Source organism: Lacerta agilis, chromosome 2, assembly GCF_009819535.1.
Source record: "Lacerta agilis isolate rLacAgi1 chromosome 2, rLacAgi1.pri, whole genome shotgun sequence".
NCBI lineage: Eukaryota > Metazoa > Chordata > Lepidosauria > Squamata > Lacertidae > Lacerta > Lacerta agilis.
In genome coordinates, this window is record NC_046313.1 from 55,222,333 (window position 1) to 55,243,287 (window position 20,955).

A 20,955-nucleotide genomic window follows, 5' to 3' on the forward strand; every position below is an offset into this window, starting at 1 on the left:
TGATCATGGTGAGAAGGAGAGATCACTGAGCGGCAGCCTGGTTACCCAAGCTGCTACGATCTGTGGGAAAGCAGTGGGGTGGGGGAGAGAGACAAAGATGGAAGGGAGGTGGAAGGAAGCAGATACACAGAGAGACACAGGCAGAATAAAAAGACTGGAACGGCTCTGGAATGGATCTGACTGCACCTGTCTCTGGAAGCCATGGTGGGGTGATTGGCTGCAGTGGTAGCAGTAAGGGAGAAGGAGGGAGTCATTCTCTAGGACAGGAAGATGAAGAAGCATTTTTCTGTTTTGGTTGATTTGAGTTAGCTCGTTATCTAGTTAAACAGCATGAAAATGGATGGCACCTTTGTATATACCTGGTTATCACTACAGCAAAAAAAAGAAAAAGTATTTTGTGCCACAATTCTTAAGTTTGTATTTTTTGTTGTTAATTTAAATAATTAAGTTTAGTTTGTTTCAAGAATAAAAACAACATCCTTTATGATAATGAGTATGTATTCAATAAATGTTTGCCTTAAAAATATTCCCTGGGTGCACACTCTTAACAAATTGTGTTGCCCACACACGATCATCTTATACTGATCCTTAAAAGACTGCACTGTTTTCAGTCCAAATTCAAGGTTTGGTGGTATAAAGCCCTGAATGATTTGGGACCAAGATAACTGAAAGAATGCCTTTCCCTAGATAGTGCTGTCCAGGAGTGAAGACCCTCCTTAGCACTCCACCAGTAGGTGCCTATACATTACGTGAGGACGTGGAGGTGAGCTTTCCCTATGGTAGATTTCCCTGGCTATGGAACTCCTTCCCCCTTAAAATTAGGCTGGCATCTATTGGAATATCATTCAGATGATCACTCAAAACATGGCTTTTTTACATTAGCCTTTGCAAACTGCTGTCAAAGTTAGGCTGGTGGCTAGTATATTTATGCTTTCTAATATACTGGTATATTTATGCCTTCTAATAAACTCTGCCCATCTGGCTGGGTTTCCCCAGGCATTCTGGGTGGCTCCCAACAGAATATTAAAAACACGATAAAACACCAGTCATTAAAACTTCCCTAAACAGGGCTGCCTTCAGATGTCTTCTAAAAGTCAGATAGTTGCTTATTTATTTGACATCTGATGGGAGGCCGTTCCATGAGGAGGGTGCCACTACCGAGAAGGACCTCTGCCTGGTTCCCTGTAACCTCACTTCTTTCAGTTAGGGAACTGCCAAAAGGCCCTCAGAGCTGGACCTAAGTGTTTTATGTATTTATTTATTTTAATTGGTTAGTGGATTGTATTTCATTTAACTTGTAGTGTTCTCCTGCTTGAGATGATTGGATTAAACATGGGATATAAATATTAAAATGAACAAATTAACAGACCACTTAAAGTGTGTAATGGATTCTAGAACAAATTTGATCATATTCACATTCTATACCTAACATTTCAGACAAAATAGCACCCCCCCCAATATTTTCTGCAAAGCAGTTCACTTTCAAGTAAAAATCCAGGTTGAATTCTGAATTCTGAGCTCACCTTTTACGTGTTAATAAAACGTCAACACATGAGACCTTAGGTGTCAAGACAGAATACAGAGCTGTCAAGCTATTATGTAGCTCGTCACCGTTTGAAAACGAACGAGGAACAATCTATTCTGCATAAGATGCTGTTGCCCCAATAGCAAACAATGAATGTGAGACAGCCAATGTAAGCAGTTTTAAAGCCTATTGATTTCAATGACAGAGATGTAAGTACATGCTTAGCTTCTCATTTGAAACCAGTGAGACTGAAATGTGGGTTGTGCCCAGTAGTCATCATTGTTTCAAGTGGAACAGTTGTTCCACATTTCACTAATTAAAGTAGAGAAGCCCTGGCACAGGACTGAGTGTGTTGGATTGTTTCAGCTTTCCACACCAGTGACTGCGTTTTTGTGATGAGAATTTATATTCTCTGAACGGAGAGCTTTCACACTCTCTTGGGGCTATACAAGGATACAAGGGCATTGATTACACAGAAGTCTCTTTTACTACAGCATCTCAAACTGATATGGTACAAAACTAACAAAGCAAGATGATTTTGAAATTATGAAAATGTATATATGGAAGAAGTGTATGAAATTGGTTTTTTATGTTTTAAAACTGCAACCTTGGTTTATTTCTAATTGCATAAAATAATTCCAGTATGCTCGAGCATTTAGAACACCTGGAGAATTTTGTAAAATTGAATTTTTACAGTGCAATCTGATGGCTGTTTACTCAGAAGTAAGCCCCATTGTCTTCTCACTAGGGAGTAAGTCCTGTTGAACAGAGTGGTGCATATTTTGAAGTAAACATATGTACGGTTGCACTGTGAGACCCTTTCTTTCCTTTCCAAACCTATTGTGCCGGGCAAATTTGCTGCTTAGTGATAATTGACTGCTCGTCTCAGGAATGACGTTTTAGGGCACAACAAGTCCCATTTGATTTTATGACAGAAAACAAGGCTGGTCTATATCTGGAGGTTCAGAACATTTCACAGCTGACTGGTACAGATACAGACACAGACACAGACACAGACACAGACACAGACACAAACATGACAAGGAGGTTTGAGAGACTGTCTTTATTCTTGATTCCTTTCAAGGCGCAGGGACCAGAACTGTGTGAAGCTCACTGATTTCGCTTAGCAGAGCTTTAGGTAAGCCTGCTCTTTTGGTTTTGACCTACCTGGGCTCCAACTTTAAACCAGTTACTCAGGCATAATCCTATTAAAGGCAAAAGGGTTAGTCTAGAGCAGATAGCTTGACAGTGAGGGACTCTCACATTCCTCATGGCTCTGGGTATTCTGAAGAGACATTCATTCAATAAAGTTGTTAGATCCTCAAATAAGTATCTTTACAATTTTTTTTAAAGAGATGTTCTCTTGGATTCAGGAATTTGTTACCTTTATTTTCCACAATGTCCTAAAGGGCTGTACACATGTATAAACCTAACCTGATTTCCCACCCCTACCTGATCATGGAGTCTGTCTCTCTCTCTCTCTCTCTCCCTCTCTCTCTCTCTCTCTCTCTCTCTCTGTGTGTGTGTGTGTGTGGTGTGTGTGTGTGTATGTGAAGATGATGATAGCTTTGCCCATATATTTGTTCCTTTGAGTAGAAGAGCAGCTATCTGAACAGGGCAGTATCCCAGGGAGGTGTGTAGAGCATGTCCTTGGGTATCCTGACACCTTCCATTCTGTGGACATGACCAGGCCAGTGTAAACTTCACTGAGACAGTAGCGTGAACATGCTGGGAATGTGGGCTCAGGAGAGCACATCTTTGTTTGAGACTCTGTCCTGCCATTTAATGCCCAAAATCTTTCTGATGCAGCCCATGTATTAAATCAGTTTAATTTCATATGCCTCCTTCACAATCAACATTATGGTGTGTGAGGTTTTTTTTTTTTTTTTGGAGTGCTGAAGCAATGCCTTGAGTGATGCCTTGAATGACTGATATAGGCAGCCTGTTCACCTTAGAAAACCAGATACTTCCCTAATCCTGCCAGTCTTGCTCAAGTGACTAGTATTTCCTCACCTTTGACTTCATGAGGTTGACTTTCATGATAGTTAATTGTTGCAGGTTCAGCTACAAGAGGATGCTTTCAAAACAAGCTTAACATTAATTAATGTTGCCTATCTTAGGAGATATCTCTGATAGCTAATCAGTGATTAAGTTGTTAAACAAGAGGTGTCAGGGCATGTGTCTTTGTAGAAGTCCCACTGCTAAATCTGGAAGCATGCTCGTTGGCTGGGGCAACTGGGAGTTGTAGTTCAAACATCTGGAGGGCACCAGGTTGGTGAAGGCAGATGTGGTACAATGATTTGTGTAAGTCAATGAAGTTTAGCAAATGATGTGGGTCGGACAATTCCTGATTTAATTCCCTTTTGGTGGAAATGGAATGGAAAGTGTTGGCATCAAGTAATTGAGATAATTCAGAATATTATACGTTGTTAATGGTCATGTGATCCTTTGGTAATTCTTCTTGACTTTTTGGAGGATTATATTAAAAACCCAAATATGGAGTGGGCAATTAATCTACAAGGCTTTGAGGTTAGCAATGTTAGCAGATGGAAGTCCTCAGACTTTCTAATGATTGATAACTGAATTACAAGGATTTGGAAAACTGCTAAAGTTGTCACATCAACAACTCTCAATAGAACTCATGAAGGATGACAAAGAAATTACTTATGTTAGTTGGCCTACACATATCACATTTGGAGAAAATAATTATTCTGTGTTCTCTTGGTTTATTTCCTGGCAAATATGGACTTGTAGTTGGTTGTTACATAAAGATTAAGGGAGGAATTCAACGTAGAGCTAAGGAGAGTGTTCTGTCTGCACAAGTATTTCAGCTTGTCTGATGGCACAATCTCTCCTCTCCTCCCCCCACATGCTGTTCTGGGGGTTCCCCTGACCTCCCTGAGCCAACAGGGGGGTACATGGGCGGAAAGGGGGGGGCGAGCCCTGTTGCACTAGCAGAAGTCCTTGCGCTAGCTTCTACTAGCAGGACTCATTTGTTGAATCTGGCCCTAAATTCTTTAAAATAATAATTAAAAAGTCAGACACTGTCACATTTAAATAACTAGCTGGAACAAAAAAAAAAGGGGGGGGGAATCCCAAACAGTATAGAATATGGGAATTTCAAATTCAGGGTCAAGCCTAGGGCATAGCTATCAAGCCTCCCTGCTGTTCCCCACTGCTAGGGTTGGGAAATTGTTAAATTGCTTTGGTATTTGAAGAAGTGTGCATGCACACGAAAGCTCATACCAAGAACAAACTTAGTTGGTCTCTAAGGTGCTACTGGAAGGAATTTTTCAATTTTTATTTTTTTTGTTTCGACTACGGCAGACCAACACAGCTATCTACTTGCTTGGTATTTGACCACAGTGTATTTCTATCCTACATTTCTTTTTAGAAGCTCAATATAGTCATCACAACAATCCCATTGGTGGCTGAGAGAAAGGGAGCGGTCTAAACTACCTGGTGTGCTTCATGGCTCTACACCACACAGTTAAATATGGTCAAGTGCTCCATGAAGTCAAGAATGCCTTTTATTGTGAAGGGAAGATTGTCTCCTCTCTATTGCACTATGGAGGCCATCTGATATCAATGGCAGGACTAAAGATCTCTTGCTCACCAGCGTTATGGGAGTCAGCCTCGTACTTCTCTTAAAGGAGCAGGCACCACCCCTGCACTGCAACTACTGTATCTACAGAGAGCTGCTTCTCTTTCCGTTGTCAAGTAAGCCCCAGCCTGTCCCACTGGCCATATGCTGTAACTGCAAGCACCTCTGAACTGGAACAGAAAACAATGCATTCAGGAGGAAGCATGAAGCAAATACGCCCAAGCAATTACCACCAGGCCCTCTGTTCAGGAGCACCACAGAGGTCACTGCATTTGCTTTGGGGAGGACAGCCTCCATGAGGTTTGGCACCATGCACCGTGAAGCTCCTGGGTGGATCTGGGATCTCCTAGAAATCAGTCATCTTTGTAATTGGCACAATGATCTCTTTGCATTGTGAGTGTTCTAATAACGTTTGAAGCACTTGACAATATTTGGCAGTCTTTGCCTGATCAATTGAGCAAGTTTTCTTTGTCGCAGGCTTGGAAAAGGCCTTACAGTTTCGTGCCTAGGATGGAACTTAAGAGGGCGGCCAATGGCGAGGTTGTGCCAATGACGTGCAATTAGCGCAGAAACTGGTTAAGCCTACCAAACAAAGACCTGTTTCTGAGTTGACATACGCTCATGAAATCCTCCCTGTTCTCAACTGATGCATCCTAGAACCCCACCTTCCTAGCAGTATTGCTTAGCCGTTTGTGCTGCTTGTTGCCAGGCAACCATCCTAAGAAGCTGTCACTCATCCTTTGCGTCAATCAGCCCCTGCCTAAAGCCAGCTATCATGAAGCATCAGAGGCAAGCACCCACTTGCTTAACTGGGGGGGGGGGAATCATTTGTTGAAGAAGGATGCACCTCTCTGTAGCTCTGTGAATCTGGGATACTTGGATTTAAATGGATGTAATCCAACTGACCACATGGTTGATGGTCTGGGGCTGCAGGATTGTATTGGTCCACAGTGGTACAACAAGACATTTAAATGTATATGTGAATGGCACATGCTAAATAGATGACTCCTACTCTAGTTTCTCCTCAGTAATGCATATTTTACACTCTGAATTAAAACTTCTATTTTTTTTTCTGTAACGAACTACTATAGGCCTTTGAAGAGTGACAATGCAAAAAAGAAGATGGAAGAAGAACTGTGGTCAGATAAAACTCCCAAAAAATTCAGGGCCCCAAAGGAGCAATCTAGGAAAACAAAGCTCTATACAATACAAATTGTCCCATTGGAGTATATGGTCTCTGCAGACTGCAGCTTTCTTGTGGTGAACTGGGTAATCAGATGGCTCTACCTTTTGTCCAAATTATTCCATTCATTTTGGGATGATGTGTAGTAAGCAAGGCAGCTGGCAACTGGAGCCTGTGGTTGGCGTTATCTCTTGCCCTCAGGCAAGCCCTTTGCCATAAGCAAATTGCAATTGGAAAAATTCACTTTCTTTTTCTAGACCAAACAGAGCAACTTTTACTAGGTGACCTGGGGTCAAGTTCCATCACACTGGCCAGTTGAGTATAAAATACAACATCTGCCCTGTGAGGGGAAAAAAACCCAATGTAAATGTAAATGTAAATGTAAATGTAAATGTAAATGTAAATGTAAATGTAAATGTAAATGAATGAATAAATAAATAAATAAATAGCAGTAGGCTCTTCCAGTTTATTGAGCCTGTCTCTTCTTGGGCCAGATTCAACTAAACAGTTGCACTAGCAGGAGCCAACACAACAGTCCCACTAGTGCAGTGGGGCTACCAATCTCCTCCCCAGTGCCTCCTGTGCCCCTCCAGATCAACTCTTGGAGGTCAGAAGAGCCTCTAGAAAAGTGCACAGAGGAAGGAGGGGTTGAGATTGTTCTGTCTGGCAAGCAGAAATGTATGCACTGGCAAAAAGATCGTAACAGTGTGGTGTTGAATTCGTCCCTGAATTCAGCAGGTCTGGAGGCAACCTGCGTATGGAGAGATAGGAAATATGAGTGACATGTGCTTCCTCTGCTCTCACTTCCTCTATACTGTTTAAGCCAGGAACTTGAATATTTCCCTATATATGGAACTTACCCATCTCACCGTGTGGCTTACTTTACAGAGAACAGTCCTTTTTTTATTAAAAAAAGTTAAACTTCTCTATGTCCAGTTTAAAGATAAAGAATCATAAGAAGGAAGGCTCAGATTTACATTGAAATTTGCATGTGCTGATTTGTAAGATGCATAATTGGAAATGATTAGTAAAATTTAAATACCGGTACATCTCATAATGTTCACGATAATTCAGATAGGGATGTGATACATTTCATTATAGTGGGGAAGACTGGGACTTGCTCTGTCTGCTGTCCAGCTGCTAACTGTGGATGGGCAACTTCAAGGTCTCTGCTCACTTACCCTTCTTTATCCTTTAAACTGGACCAGACAGCCCTCAAAATTCAGATCTCCTGTCCTTCTCTATGAAGTAGGGGCACATGCAGCCCTTTTTTCTAAAAAAAAATATGTTTAGGGGTACTCTCATTTTCCTACTCATTTTGAAATACTGCCCCTCAATGAGGCCAAACTTAGATTCACAAAATGTTTGGGGGCATGGGTCCCCCCACGTCCCCCCAGAAAAAAGCACTGGGTACATGCATACCTTATAGTTTATATATGGAGTCCTGAGATGGGGTATCTTAAAAGGCTCAGAAGTGTTAGCATTATGCTCTTTCTGTATGTGTTCTGGGGCCAAAATTATCTATCAACCAACTCACCCTTCATTATAAGGTCCCAGGGCAAGTTCTAGCAGTCGAATATACCATACAATTCTCGAAACAGATAAAACTATGGAAAATTTTCAATTTTTTTTTTGCACAAAATTCCCTTTGTTTGCTCCAAGTGTGTACCTCATGGGGCCAGGGAGAGCTAAAGCCCCTCCTGGACACCTTATCATCTTATCAATTAGAACTTCATATGTTATTCCGGATGTGCTGCAATTGGCTGCAGAATTTGTTGTATTCTTATGCTATGTGTTGTTATTGTAGCCAGCAGACTGAAAAGAAGAAGGTGAAAGAGGCAATATTTGTTATGGTTCTATGGGAGCGTTTTTATTTATGCCATTTAAAGGGAGCGTTTTAAGTTACACCACTTTTCCCTGGAAGAACAACAATGAGTCTTGTGGCACTTCAAAGCTGAACAAATTTTGGGAATATAGCCTTAGGAATTTTTAGAGTTTTTTTGGGGGGCATTTTTGGCTGTCTCCTTTTGGAGTTTCAGTAACAGCGGCGATAACGTTATACCAGCATATCTTTGAGATTACTGATGTTGTGTCCCAGTTGTGGAGTGCCTCCAAGATCTTACGCCAAATCCTAAGGGGCCCCAGATGGTGGAAATTTAGCATAAGATTACACCCGAAACCCTCAGCTTAAGCCTGAGTACTTTGGCTTAACCGTCATGTGGGTTGAGTAGCTGAAAATTCTCTGTGAACGTTTGATTCATCTCTTAACTTGCAACATCAAGTGATGCCAGCTGAGCGGGCCAGTGCGGTTCAGTGCTTGCCTGCTCAAGTTTCGGTGGGTAGGCCTGAGTTTAAATGTGCTGTGGAAATGCAGCCTTCTCTCTCAGCATCAGCTCCCATGATGTTACATGGGGCTTTCAACAAATGATCTGGCTGTTGGTTTGGCGTCAGATGTGTGTATTCTTCAAGCAGCCACGGCTTATCCTGGAAGCTGTAGCTTCACACACATTTGGAGCATCTGAATTAATAACTCCATAGCTGCACCGCCTTGGAAATGAAGTCGCTTCTGATCTGGCGGGAGATGGAACGATTGAACAGAACATACTAAATGCTACACAACAATTTGGTGAGAGAGAGGGTGGGGTGGGGTGGAGAGAGACAAAAAGTGAAATGTAACAGTTCCACAAATTAGGTTAGCAAGTCAGAATCTAACAGCCTGTTTGGAAGCAGTCCAGCACTGATGCAGCTGCTGCCAAAGTAAGGCTGGGTAAGCCCTGAAAAAAAAGAAAAACACAAGCGATTTGTTAGGGGTTGGGTGTGTTTCAGTGCAGTAAGGAATTTTTATTGAATCCGGCCCTAAGTTCCTGTGGTACGAAAAAGACTGAATGGCAAAGGGAAGTCTCACATGCCAATTTGGAACTTCACAGCACAAAGAAATGAAGGTTCCTGTAGCAACTGGATGGCGAACTGCAGTTACATGAATAAAAGGTCCACTTCTTTTAATTCACATGTACGGCAAGGTATGCTTTGAAACTGAAGCTTAAATTATATTCCGATCCCCCATGTCCCTGGGAGTGTATTAAAACAGAGGACACCTTGTACATGGTTGCCCCTGTGGTGATGTTTTCCCTTGGGAAATAGGCGCTCTCAGAATTATATTTGTGGTCATTGTTGGCTTTGGAGCACCGTGTGTGAAAAAGAAAGCCTTGGGTTTTTCCAAAGGTGTCTAGATCTATACAGCCTTTTGCAGGCTTCATTTCTCCTCTGAGACATGAGATTTGACAACTGTTCCCCTAGATTTAGAGCAATTGTGAAAAACCCATCCCCTCAAATTCCATCTTTATGTAACTAACAGTAATAACGTTATCTGGTTTGGACTTTCCCTCCATTCCCTGACGCATCCCAAAGCTTGCTCATCTTGTCACTGAAGACACATTGCAAAACCCCCAAAGGCAACAACACACAGGGAGGATTGAGCGCATAGAAAGAACCACAGAACTCAAGCAGATGTCAACAAGAGAGCATTTAAAGCGGCAGTGGCCAGATTCACAAAAATCTGTGTGACATTCGCCACTGGGATGTGGATTGAACTCGGTGCCTCCAAGGAGCAGATCAGCCAGGTTTTACACTCAGTATGGCATTTGCCTATGTACCCTAAACAACTCATTTGGAAATTTAATGGTATGTCCGATAGTAGAAACAAGCCCACACAGTTTGTGTATTCTGGAAGCTGCTCAGCAATCAGTTTACTGTATCTGTATATACAGAAGTCTCGTGATAAGAAATCAGGCTGCCAGATACTGCCTGTATTCTTGTGTCTGCAGTCTGAGACTTGACTCAATGAAGATACCTGATGTTTAAGAGAAATAATAATTGCTCGTGGCACTCAGGCGAGGAATTGTGTTTGTAGTGCCATTTATTTTTTATTTTAGTTTCCATGTCTGCATTCATGCAGCATCAGCAACACAAATTGTTTTTTTTCCAAAAAAAATACATTTTGAAAAATCAGATGAGCGTGCAGCTCAACTTAGCCCAAGAAACCCGATAAACAACACTGACTTAGAAATGGGATCCTGCTTCACACAAATCTGCATTCTCTATATTTGGTTGTTAATCCATAACATGTGTACTCTGGTTTGGCAAAATGCACAACATGAAAGAAGACGGTTAAAAAGCAACTTCAATGGAACACAGTCAATTCATATAAGTAGCCCTGGGCAAATAATTTTGGAAATATCTTATATAAATGTATTGGGGGGGGGGAAAGATATGGAGACCTTGGTATTAGGATATTCCAAGGCTGTGCATATGGACTAGTAGCTGCCAATAAGCAGGTAATAAGAACCAATACATGGGATTGCTCTGAGGCAATTTGGTTTTCTCCATTTTCCATAAAGTTTTGCTTTTATAAAAGGAAATATAGAATGCCCCTGGGATATCCTCCCTTTTGACCTACCTTTGTTTGTCATCCTTTTCTTCTCCTCTCTCTCTCTCATATTTTTCTCTTCATGTTTTGGTTTTTATTTGTCCAAAAACATTTCTTAATATTAAAAAATCCTTTAGCAGTATGTATCCTAAAAATAGCAAAGCAGCCTAATAAAAGCAGGTAAAAACAGGGATTCAGGAAAAAAATAGGGACCAGTCATAAAACTGGGAACACCTGGGCAAAAATATTATGTCTTTACAAGATATCTACAGGAACTGATGGTTGGTGCTTTACTCAAGGCAGAGGGAAGAGCGATCTACAGTGAATGGGAAATGGCAGAAAATGTCTGTTTTGGGGTCACTGCACGGTGCTATTCTGTAGGGTGTAGTGCCACGTGTGAAATTTCCCTAGTGATTTTACAGGTCTATCCATGGGCAGGCAGTAACCTGCTCTCCATTTCTCTTGTATGTCCTTGCAAATGTAGTCAGGATGCAGCCTGTTCGAACTGTCCGTTGAGAATTGGGGTGCATGAGGAATTTGATTCCTGTGAATTCTATTGTGGTCAAGTAGGGATGAGAACATGCTTGGTTTTTTGTTTTTTTTGGAGATTGCACTTCCCTAAGATGTGAGGTGCAATTCTCGGCACAAACAACCCAAACCAAGAATGTGAGACAAAATGTATATTTTAGGATACAGCATATTTAAAAATGTGTATATTGAGATAAAATACATATTGAAATGCATATTTTGTGTAAAAAGAATACATATTGAAATACAAAATTGTGTGTAGATATTTTTTTTTAAACCGCGGATTAATGCAGAAACAGGGCAGAACAGACTATGTATGAGGGAACATATGGCACATGAAAAACAACGACACTGACTGATGGACTGACCTACGCATCCCATCCATTATCCCAGCAGTAACAACAAAATATTCGGCTTGCAATTTCATCCCTGGGTTTCAGTCCATAGAAGGCAGGCTTCCATGACCATCCTGAACATAACTAATCAGTGATCATAGAATTATAGAATCATAGAGTTGGGAGGGACCCCAAGGGTCATCTAGTATTGTGACAACCAGGGGATGAGCTCCCCTCTACTCCCCCTGCTTATTTTTTTTACTGCCCCAGGCACTGAGCCCCAGGTGGGTTACCATAAAGAATTGGTGTGTTGTGTTCGACTTGCACAGTTGCAAATCCTAAGGCGTAGCTCAAGGCTCTGTTCTGCTGCAGCTGATTGTGTCCCCAGCATTTCACAGATGAAAATAGGGCCCAGTTGTGCTTTCTCCTGCGCAGCACTCACTGCCCAAGACCATTACACGTTGCAGAAGGCTCTATTTCTGTCCGCCGTATCCTGAATTCATTTATTCTGCCGAAGCCCGCCCGGCAATAATTTAAAAGCAACGAGGGCACTTGTTCTTTTAAGATACATAAGGTATGTGGGGCTTTAATCATGCAGGGCCATTTTGGCACCAGAGCACTGACCTGTGAAGCTAAAAGGTGCATTTCCCGTTTGATATCTCGCCTCCTGACTTCGGCATTCACTTAAGAGGCCAAGGGCTGGCAGCGGAAGAGGACGAGGGTAGAAAAGAGCATAAGACCTGCAAATCAGCATCAAAGGGTTGGTGTGAGGTTTATGGGGACATTTACTAGTGTTGTTTTCATTATTTACACCACTGTTGATACTAGGAGATCTCATTAAAAGTGTAATAAATGTAAAAATATTTTACAGGCCAATAAAAGTTCCAAAGCAAAAACAAAACAGGGAAAAAATAACTTTGTGCTGGGCTCGGAGTTCTTCTTTTCCTTGCTGTTCTTCATGCGTTTAAAAAACAATTCTCTGCGGTGTCACACCGAACCTGCTGATAATTGATGGGAGGATAAAAAAAAAAGCTTCAGTGCTTTCAGGGGGCAAAGTGGCTGTGGGACTGGGCTGATCCCACCTACTTCCAGATAGGGCTGGGGCAGAAAGTCAATTCAGTTTCCATTGAAAGGCAAGCTTGCCTATTTCACACATTCCAAAACAATGCAGAAGCTGAAACACAGTTTCCCTTCGAGAGTCACATTTCTTCAAATTTTGTAATGCAGTTCTCCAGACCAATAATGTGTACAAAAATGAATATACTGCAATAAAGTGTGCGCGGAAATGCACACGTTACTGAAAATAACAGAAATGAATCATATTAGGCAAAAATGCAAACAGAAAAGTGCGTATTAGGAGAAAATCACACTAAAATACTGATGAATTTTAATGTGTGCTTTCTTCTTCTTTTAGAGAACTGATGCGGAAATGTGGAGGACTGAACTTGAGATTTTAAAAATGAGAAACTGAGAGAAACTGAACTTGCCAGATTTGCCCAGCCCTACTCCCAGTTAGCAAACCCCTCCCCTCCTATGTTCTACAAAGGAGAGTGTCATGGAAGAGAGATCTATTTCAATAGCAAATAAACATCTTTGAAGAAGTATTTATTTCTCATGTGCTTACACTCTTTAGTCAAAGGTTTCTGGAAAATGTGTTTTTGTAAAAATGAGGCTCTTTGCTCAGGTTTTTTTTGTGTGAGCTTCAATGTGAAGGGGTTCCCCCGCTCACTTCACTATGGGTCGCAGCCCTGCATTCACGTTCCCTTGAACATCGTGTCTGGAGAAGAGCAGGCATTCTTAAATGCTTGGTTCTTATTCCAAGACCTCAAACTGTGATAGCTTGAAACTTAACATGAACAAAAGACGTTTAATTTAATTATAATATAATTCTAAACGATCAAAAAAGGAAAAGACTGAGCTTTTCCCATGAGTAACGAGGAAGCTGCTGAGCACAATATGGACTGAAATTCTATACTTTCCTACTGGATTCTATGGCGCTTACTTCTGAGCAGACATGTATATGCTGAAGTTGCTGAAGAGGTCAGAGACCATATTGGCTGTGTGTCCTGGAAGCAGTGGCGGAGCTTCATGCTCCAGCACCGGGAGGTGGAGAGCAGGCGGGGGAGGGGCTGGCACACGTCCCGGGGGCGTGGTGCACATCCTGGGGGCGTGGCACACCATCTGTGGGGGTGTGGTGCCCAGCGCGGGTGTGGGGGCAGCCGCGATGGCACCCCACCAGGATTGTACTGCTGGGGGCATTGTGCTCCCCCCCACTCCTCTTCCTCCGCCAGTGCCTGCAAGACCCACTTCCTCCCTTGCAGGCCCTTTCCCACCTGGCTTGGGAGAGTGGGGTCCTGACTGATTTCAGCTACAAAAGCTGAGGCTGCTGAACAGAATTTTGGACTGGGGTGTTGTTTGGAAGGTTTCGTTTGTGGTGTGTGTTAACTGTTGTTGTTTTGTTTCTTTATTTTAGATCTTGTTGGGTTTCACATGGAAATTGTTCAGTTTGGTTGTGTATTTTTTAAATGTTTTGTTTATACTCCTTTTGTTATCTTGTAGTTATGTATTTTTTTTTCATGTCCTGGACAAAAGGGACACCCCGTTTTCTGACGCGAGAGTAAGATGGTGATTTTGGGTGCAATGATTTCACACAATTTTGTGCCAATATCTTGCCCCCCTGTGCTGTTTCGGGGACCGTGATCTCACGCGGTGCCCCAAAATGTGCGTTTTTGGGGCGCCCTGTGAGCACGGCCCTGAAAAAGCACATCTTTTGGACTCTGTGGCCTCGCACTGGTCACGTGACTTGTGTGGGAGCATGGGCAGGAAGACGTGCATCCCTGTTTGGGACTCAAGATGTTGGAGGGTATGATGTTGTAAGCTGCCTTGAGTGTGGTGTGAACTGTGGAAAGGTGGTGTACAAATAAAATTATGTGTGTATGCATGTATAGGACTGTGCTGTCTATCTGTCAAAAGTGAATTTCAGCTAAAGCAACTTGAAATAAGAGGAGCTGAACTTATTAAGGTTAGGCTCCATTCCCATTGCTTTCAGTGGGATTTATTTGCAACTAACTGTTGTTGGATTGTGTTCACAGTGCTTTCTCTTATATGGCAATATTACCATAACAAGCAATAGAGAAAAACCTACCCCCCCAAAAGTCAGTAATATCTAAGGAGATATTTGTTTCACACATAGGGAGGAATCCAGCATCACACCCATTGTTCCTTGCCAGATGGAACAACCCCCCCCTACTTGTCCCCATCCTGTGCATAGTTCTGCAGTTTCTCCTGATTTCCCCAGAGTGGATTGAGGGGAAGAGAGGAGGAATCCCCATTGTCCTTGTGGAAACCCCTGCAGTGGCTTTTTCCAGCACTCTGGGTTAGATGAATACACACACACACACAAACATATTCTGTACACACTTCCTCACTAGATAGTTGCATACTTCCTGGAGGTGATGATGTGCATATAAAGAAAACAGAGATGGCAGGTGTCACCCACCCAGATACCTGTGGGGAACAAGGTAGTTCAACTTGTCTTCCTCTTTTGAAGAGTCAGGTGCTTATTGCACATAGAAATTTTCTGGAGAGAAAAAATAGTGACATTTCTGGAATTTGCCCAGAGTTTATTCAGCGTCACTTTTGCTGCAGGTAGAAAGTCATCTTGTTGCATCAGAAAATATGTAAGGGATATATGAAGGATGGACAGAAGAACTATATCTGCAGGAAAAGAGTACCAGGGATACAGCTTGAATAAAGATGAATTTCATTTACCAGATAAAATGCAAGGGATTGTAGGGTGGAAAAGGTTAGCCTTCAATGCCTAGGTCCCACTACAATCAAAAGCCTCCCTAGGTCAGGTCCTTTCATGAGCAGAAGCAGGTGTGTGTGTGTGTGTGTGTATGTGTGTGTGTGTGTGTGTGTGTGTGTTGTGCGCATGTGCACATGTATATGTACATGAAAAATGTGCACATAAATTGATGCTGCAGGTGTGTTTCCTTGCTTGGAAGGAGGACCAACCTTTTCTGCTGATTAACATAGGGCAACTCTTCTATGAGAAACGTTTGCAGCACTTGGGTTTTTTGTTTAGGGAAAAGGTGAGTAAGAGGGACATGATAGAAGTGTCTAAAATTGTTCATGGCATGGAGAAAGTGAATTGATAAGCGCCCCCCCCTACACTAGAGCTTGTGGACATCCCATGAAGCTGAATGTTGAAAGATGCAGAACAGATAAAAATACGTCTTCAAGCATCGCATAGCTCAACTATGGAACCCATCTCCACAAGATGAATTGAATGGGAAAGAAATCGAAAATTCTTTCTAGTAGCACCTTAGAGACCAACTGAGTTTGTTCCTGGTATGAGCTTTCGTGTGCATGCACACTTCTTCAGATGAATGGGAAAGAAGAGTATTGGGAGGGACTGAGAGTGGATCCTGTGGAATCTTTGGAGGATGATCTGGCACAGGCTTTTAAACAAGAGGGGCTCCCTTTGTGTGAGAGGCAGGGAGCCCCCAACGGGAACATTATAGCTGACTTTTGGGGTGGCAGCCCAGAAGTTCAAGAAGTTCAAGAACAACAGGGAATCCAACAGAAACTTGAGAGTGGGCAAATGAAATTTTGTTATGACTTTATTGAAACAAGTTACCAAGAAGAATGCTACACTCTGGAGAAGAAGCTACTTTTGAAGGGAAGCATAGAACAGTGTTTTTCAACCTTTTTTGGGCAAAGGCACACTTGTTTCATGAAAAAAATCACGAGGCACACCACCATTAGAAATGTTAAAAACAGTGGTGGCGAACCTTTTAGAGACCGAGTGCCCAAACTGTAAACCAAAAACCACTTATTTATCACAAAGTGCTCAAACTTGTTGAGCTTTTTTGGGGGGAGCTGCCGACCAAAGTTTTGGAGTTTTGGGGGGGTGCACAAAAGTTGCTTTGCTTTTGGGGGGGCGCCCCAAAGCTGCTGGGCTTTTGGGGGGGAAGGGAGTCGATGTTGCAGGGTGCAACGTTACCGTGAGCTGCATCGAGCGGATTGGAAAGATCTGGGGGGGGGGGGGAGAAGATTGCCACCGATTGTGCTTTGTGTGTGTTTGTGTTTTCTGACCGAGGGGTGGAGGAGAGCCCGTCTTGCTGAATCAGACCGAGGAAAAAGTGTGAGCTTTGTGGCGGGCAAGGAGGAAGCAGGAGTGATGAGAGAGCAAAGGCGAAAACTAGAGGAAGGCGCTGTTGCTGCGGGGCTCTGCCGGGAGGACCGTTGCCTTCGCCACTCACACTCCTGCGCTCGGGAAGGGCTCGAGGAGCCTCAAGTGTCCGCCCCTCCCTGGCGTCTTCTTAGGCAGCCGGGACTATGGAGACTTTGAATGGCACCAGCCTCGGCGAGCCTCTGAAGTCGCCGCAGAGCCTGCACCACTCCTTCGCCGAGAAGAAGGGGCTCCACCGAGCTCCTTCCCCAGCCAAACCTTTCCTCAAAGACCTCCACGCCCGGGCAGCTTCTGCCAAGCCCCCGCCGGTGCACCCCAAATTCCCCAGCCTCTCCAGCAAGCCGCAGTCCCCGCAGGCGGGAGCCCACCCGCAGGGGCGTCGCTATGGGGGGCGGTACGCTGCCGGCCCTTTGCTGGTGGCGCTCGAAGAAGGCGAGGCAGGCTGAGGGGCGACGCCTGGCCCCGGGGGCAGAGCGGGCGCTAGCTGCGGCTGCTCGCGTTCCCGATCGCTGGAGCCGGTGCTGGATTCCGCATCGCTGCTGGCGGCCTGAGCCAGCCTCTGCTCGTCGGAGAGCGGCTCGGACGGGCAGTCGGACAGGTCGGAGCTGCTGTCCATGTGGCTGATCCTGGCGCCGGATCCGCTGCCCAGCCCAGCGGCCGGTGCCAGGGAACCCGGCGGGGCCAGGGAACCCGGCGGGGCCAAGGAGGCGCATCGCTTGCCCTTCCTGCCTTTGCTTGGCTCGCCACCGGGCTGCCTCCCGCCGGCCTTGGCGCCTGCTTGATCCGGGGCCCGGGCTGCCTTCTTGCTCGAGAGGGTGGATTTAGCACTGCTCGCCTTGCCAGGCGCGCCGGCAGCGAGGCAAGCCGCCGCTGCCTTCGCACCCTGGGCGCAGCTCCGCCGGGAGAGGCGGCTCTGCGTGGCCAGCAGCCCCAGCGAGTGCAAGCAGGCAACAGTGGACGCAAGCCTGGGGAAAAAACAACAACAGCAGCACAGATGGGCCGATGGTGCGCGTGCTAGCAGTGAGGGCTCTGCGTGCCAAATCTGGCACGCGTGCCATAGGTTCGCCACCACTGATATATAAAGTAATTTTTCAATTTTTGCCGCGGCACACCAGGCAACATCTCGCGGCACACTAGTGTGCCGCGGAACAGTGGTTGAAAAACACTGGCATAGAAGTGAAAGGGAAAGAAGTTAAATCAACTTTGGATGAGATAATAGGAGAAGGAGAATCTGGACTGGTGGCATGTTGGGGGGGAGACTGGGGGTGTGTGGGAAAGTTGAAGAATGGGAAACAAATGGGCAGGAGTGGGGTGGGGTAATGGGTGAATTATTAGAAAGGAGGGATTGACCACGGTATCTGACACTAGAGGGAAAATGGAATATGAGATTGGAAGAAATATTTAGGTATAGGTTAATTTGGGTTTTTAATAGATTGAGAATTGGAATCAGAAGAAATATAGGCTATAGCACAACAAAGTTAAGTTAAGAGAGGATATAAGAGGTAGTGAAGGGCAATTTGAGGTTTGTTTTATAGAGAAATTTCTTATGAAGTTAAAATGTGTTGAAAAGAATAAGGATTAAGATTTAAGATATAAAGAGTAGGATTGTATGATTAAGATGTCAGGGTGAAAAGTAGATATTACTATGTTACAAAGTTACTAAAAGAGGTTTGGAAATGAACACAGAGGAGAGGACGGGAGGAGGTCCCAATGGAATGTTAAGAAACTGGGAAAAGATAATGAGATTTTTGTTTTTTGTTTTTTGTAGCATTATAGTTTTGTATTTGTATTTGTATTTTGTTTGTTTGTTATTGTTTGTTTGATTGTGGTTTGTATTTGTTTCATTGGAAAATTCAATAAATTCTTTTAAAAAAAAAGGAAAGAAGAGTATTGGACAAATCCATGGAGGTAAAGGCTATCAGTGACTGTTAGTCACAATAGCTATGTCCCACCTCCAGTCTATGGAGGCAATAAGTCTTGAATCCCAGTTGCTGGAAACCATGGGAGGTGAGATTCCTCTTGTGTTCGGGTCCAGATGCTCCCCATGGGCATCTGGTTGTCCACTGTGAGAACAGGATGCTGGACTTGACTGGCCTTTGGCATGTCCCAGGAGGATCTTCTGATGTTTTTATGTACACCCAAGGGCTGGCTAGCATATCTTGTATACTCTCCATGGGACTCTTTTTTACTAGGTTTTAGTGCATTAATGCATGTGACTTGAGTGGCTCAGAAATGTAGACTCTGAGCTTGCTGAGACAACAGCAGTTTAAGCATCTTCTCAAATGCTTATTTTAAACGGGACTTAGGGACTCACAACTAAATGCATCAATCCAGGGGCCGTTAACTCTCATGTCACGAGAAATTAGATTTTGCAAGTCACCTTCCTCTGCAGCAGCCCATCTTGGAGGTGGCATTGACAGTCTTGGCTCTGAAAAACCAAATGTGAGCATTTAATCACAAAGGGAGACTTAGGATTTTGGAGGGAAAACACAGTAGTTGATCTGAGGCATGTCTTACATGAAACTTCACAGCTGTCCCTTCTGGCCACCATCCTCCACCCTTCCCCATATGTAAATCATCACCCTCTCTCCCTTTTCACATAACAAATGATGGTAAATTAAAATGGTAAAAGGGCTCAGAAAAAGTTGATTTGTTTAGATGTATCAATAAAACAAATTATAAGCATTTAATAAATGGGTAGTTCATCTGTTTATCCTAACACCCCCTCCCCTAAATATTTAAACAATATTACAAGAGGTCATGCATCAGTAACATTGTTTGCGATGTGTATCTTCACCACAATATTTTGTACGGATTTCAATTCTTGAACATAGCAGCAAGCCTGTGAGTGGACTTCTGCCACCCACACTGTACAGAAAGCAACAATACTGTCTGTGTTTTTGCTATTTATATCTGTTTGAAACACCCTGTCAGAGCTGGTCTGTGTGCAGCTGTTTTGTGGGACGAATCAGCACAACTATGGACTGGAGCATTTTCTTGAAGAATTCTCAAATTTTGGACTGGTCATGCCCACCCAGACTGGGCACTGGTTTTTCTTAGAACGGAAGGGTGATTATGGGAATTCCTTTTGGACGGGGACATCCTCCCTGTATAGACAGCCCTGCAGGAAGGAACTAGAAAGGTAGTCCAAGGGGTCCTAGTGACAGTAGGCCGTGTCCCTGAAGACTTCTAAAAAAGTCACCCAAAGCAAAATGAGCCACATTCAAGTGCCCAGTACTCTACTAGCAGCCTGAGCAACATGTCAACCGAGGAAGGAAGAGGGACTGATTAAATGAAGCTGGGCAGAAGTGCATGATACCCATTTTTGTTAGTCTAAGTCACCTCTTTGTGCTGGTATCAACTAGTGATATCTACTAACATGGCTATCACTACAAGACTGTGGGCAACTCATATTCCTGCAGCAGTCATTGAATCATTCCTGTACAAGTCAATCTACTCAGTGTAAGTCTGTTTATGAGATACTCGGATGAGCAAAAGATACTCATTGCTGACTAATCATACAGCAGGTAGAGTCTTGGATCTGTGGTCTGGCCTTTAAGAGATACACACTTCCTCGTTCTTAAGGAATACAGATTGCTAAAGCTGTTTTCAAGGAAATGTTTGTTTTTATATTGTTTATATCTGCATTAGCCATCAACATCTTACAGTATAGCATTATCCTAGATTTTTTTGAAAGACCACATGAGTTAAAAATTTATCCTGAATAAACCAGCTGATCCTGGATTTTCCGATCATAAACTATGAGACTTTTTTAAAAAGGAAAAGGAAACCTATGCTGTCACCTGACTCGGTAATACCCTGTGGTTTTGCAGAGTCATCCTAGGTCAGCCAACAGGGTGTTTTGTCACATTGTTGGCAATGATGGGTCAGCCACAATTGTCAGAAGCAATGCTGTGGTATGGAATAAAATGGGTGGAGTCTAGAGTGGGAATCAGAAAGGGTGAGACTAGAATGACTCATCTACATGACACCCACAAGGTATTTTAGGCTACAGTCTCATGGACATTTACCTAGGAGCCCCATTGAGTTCAGTTTACTTAATTTTGAGTAGACAAGATCACACTGTTAGCCACTATTGAGCCAGCTACCTAAATACAACCCTACAAATGCATGATGTGTTGTTGCCGCTGCTGCTG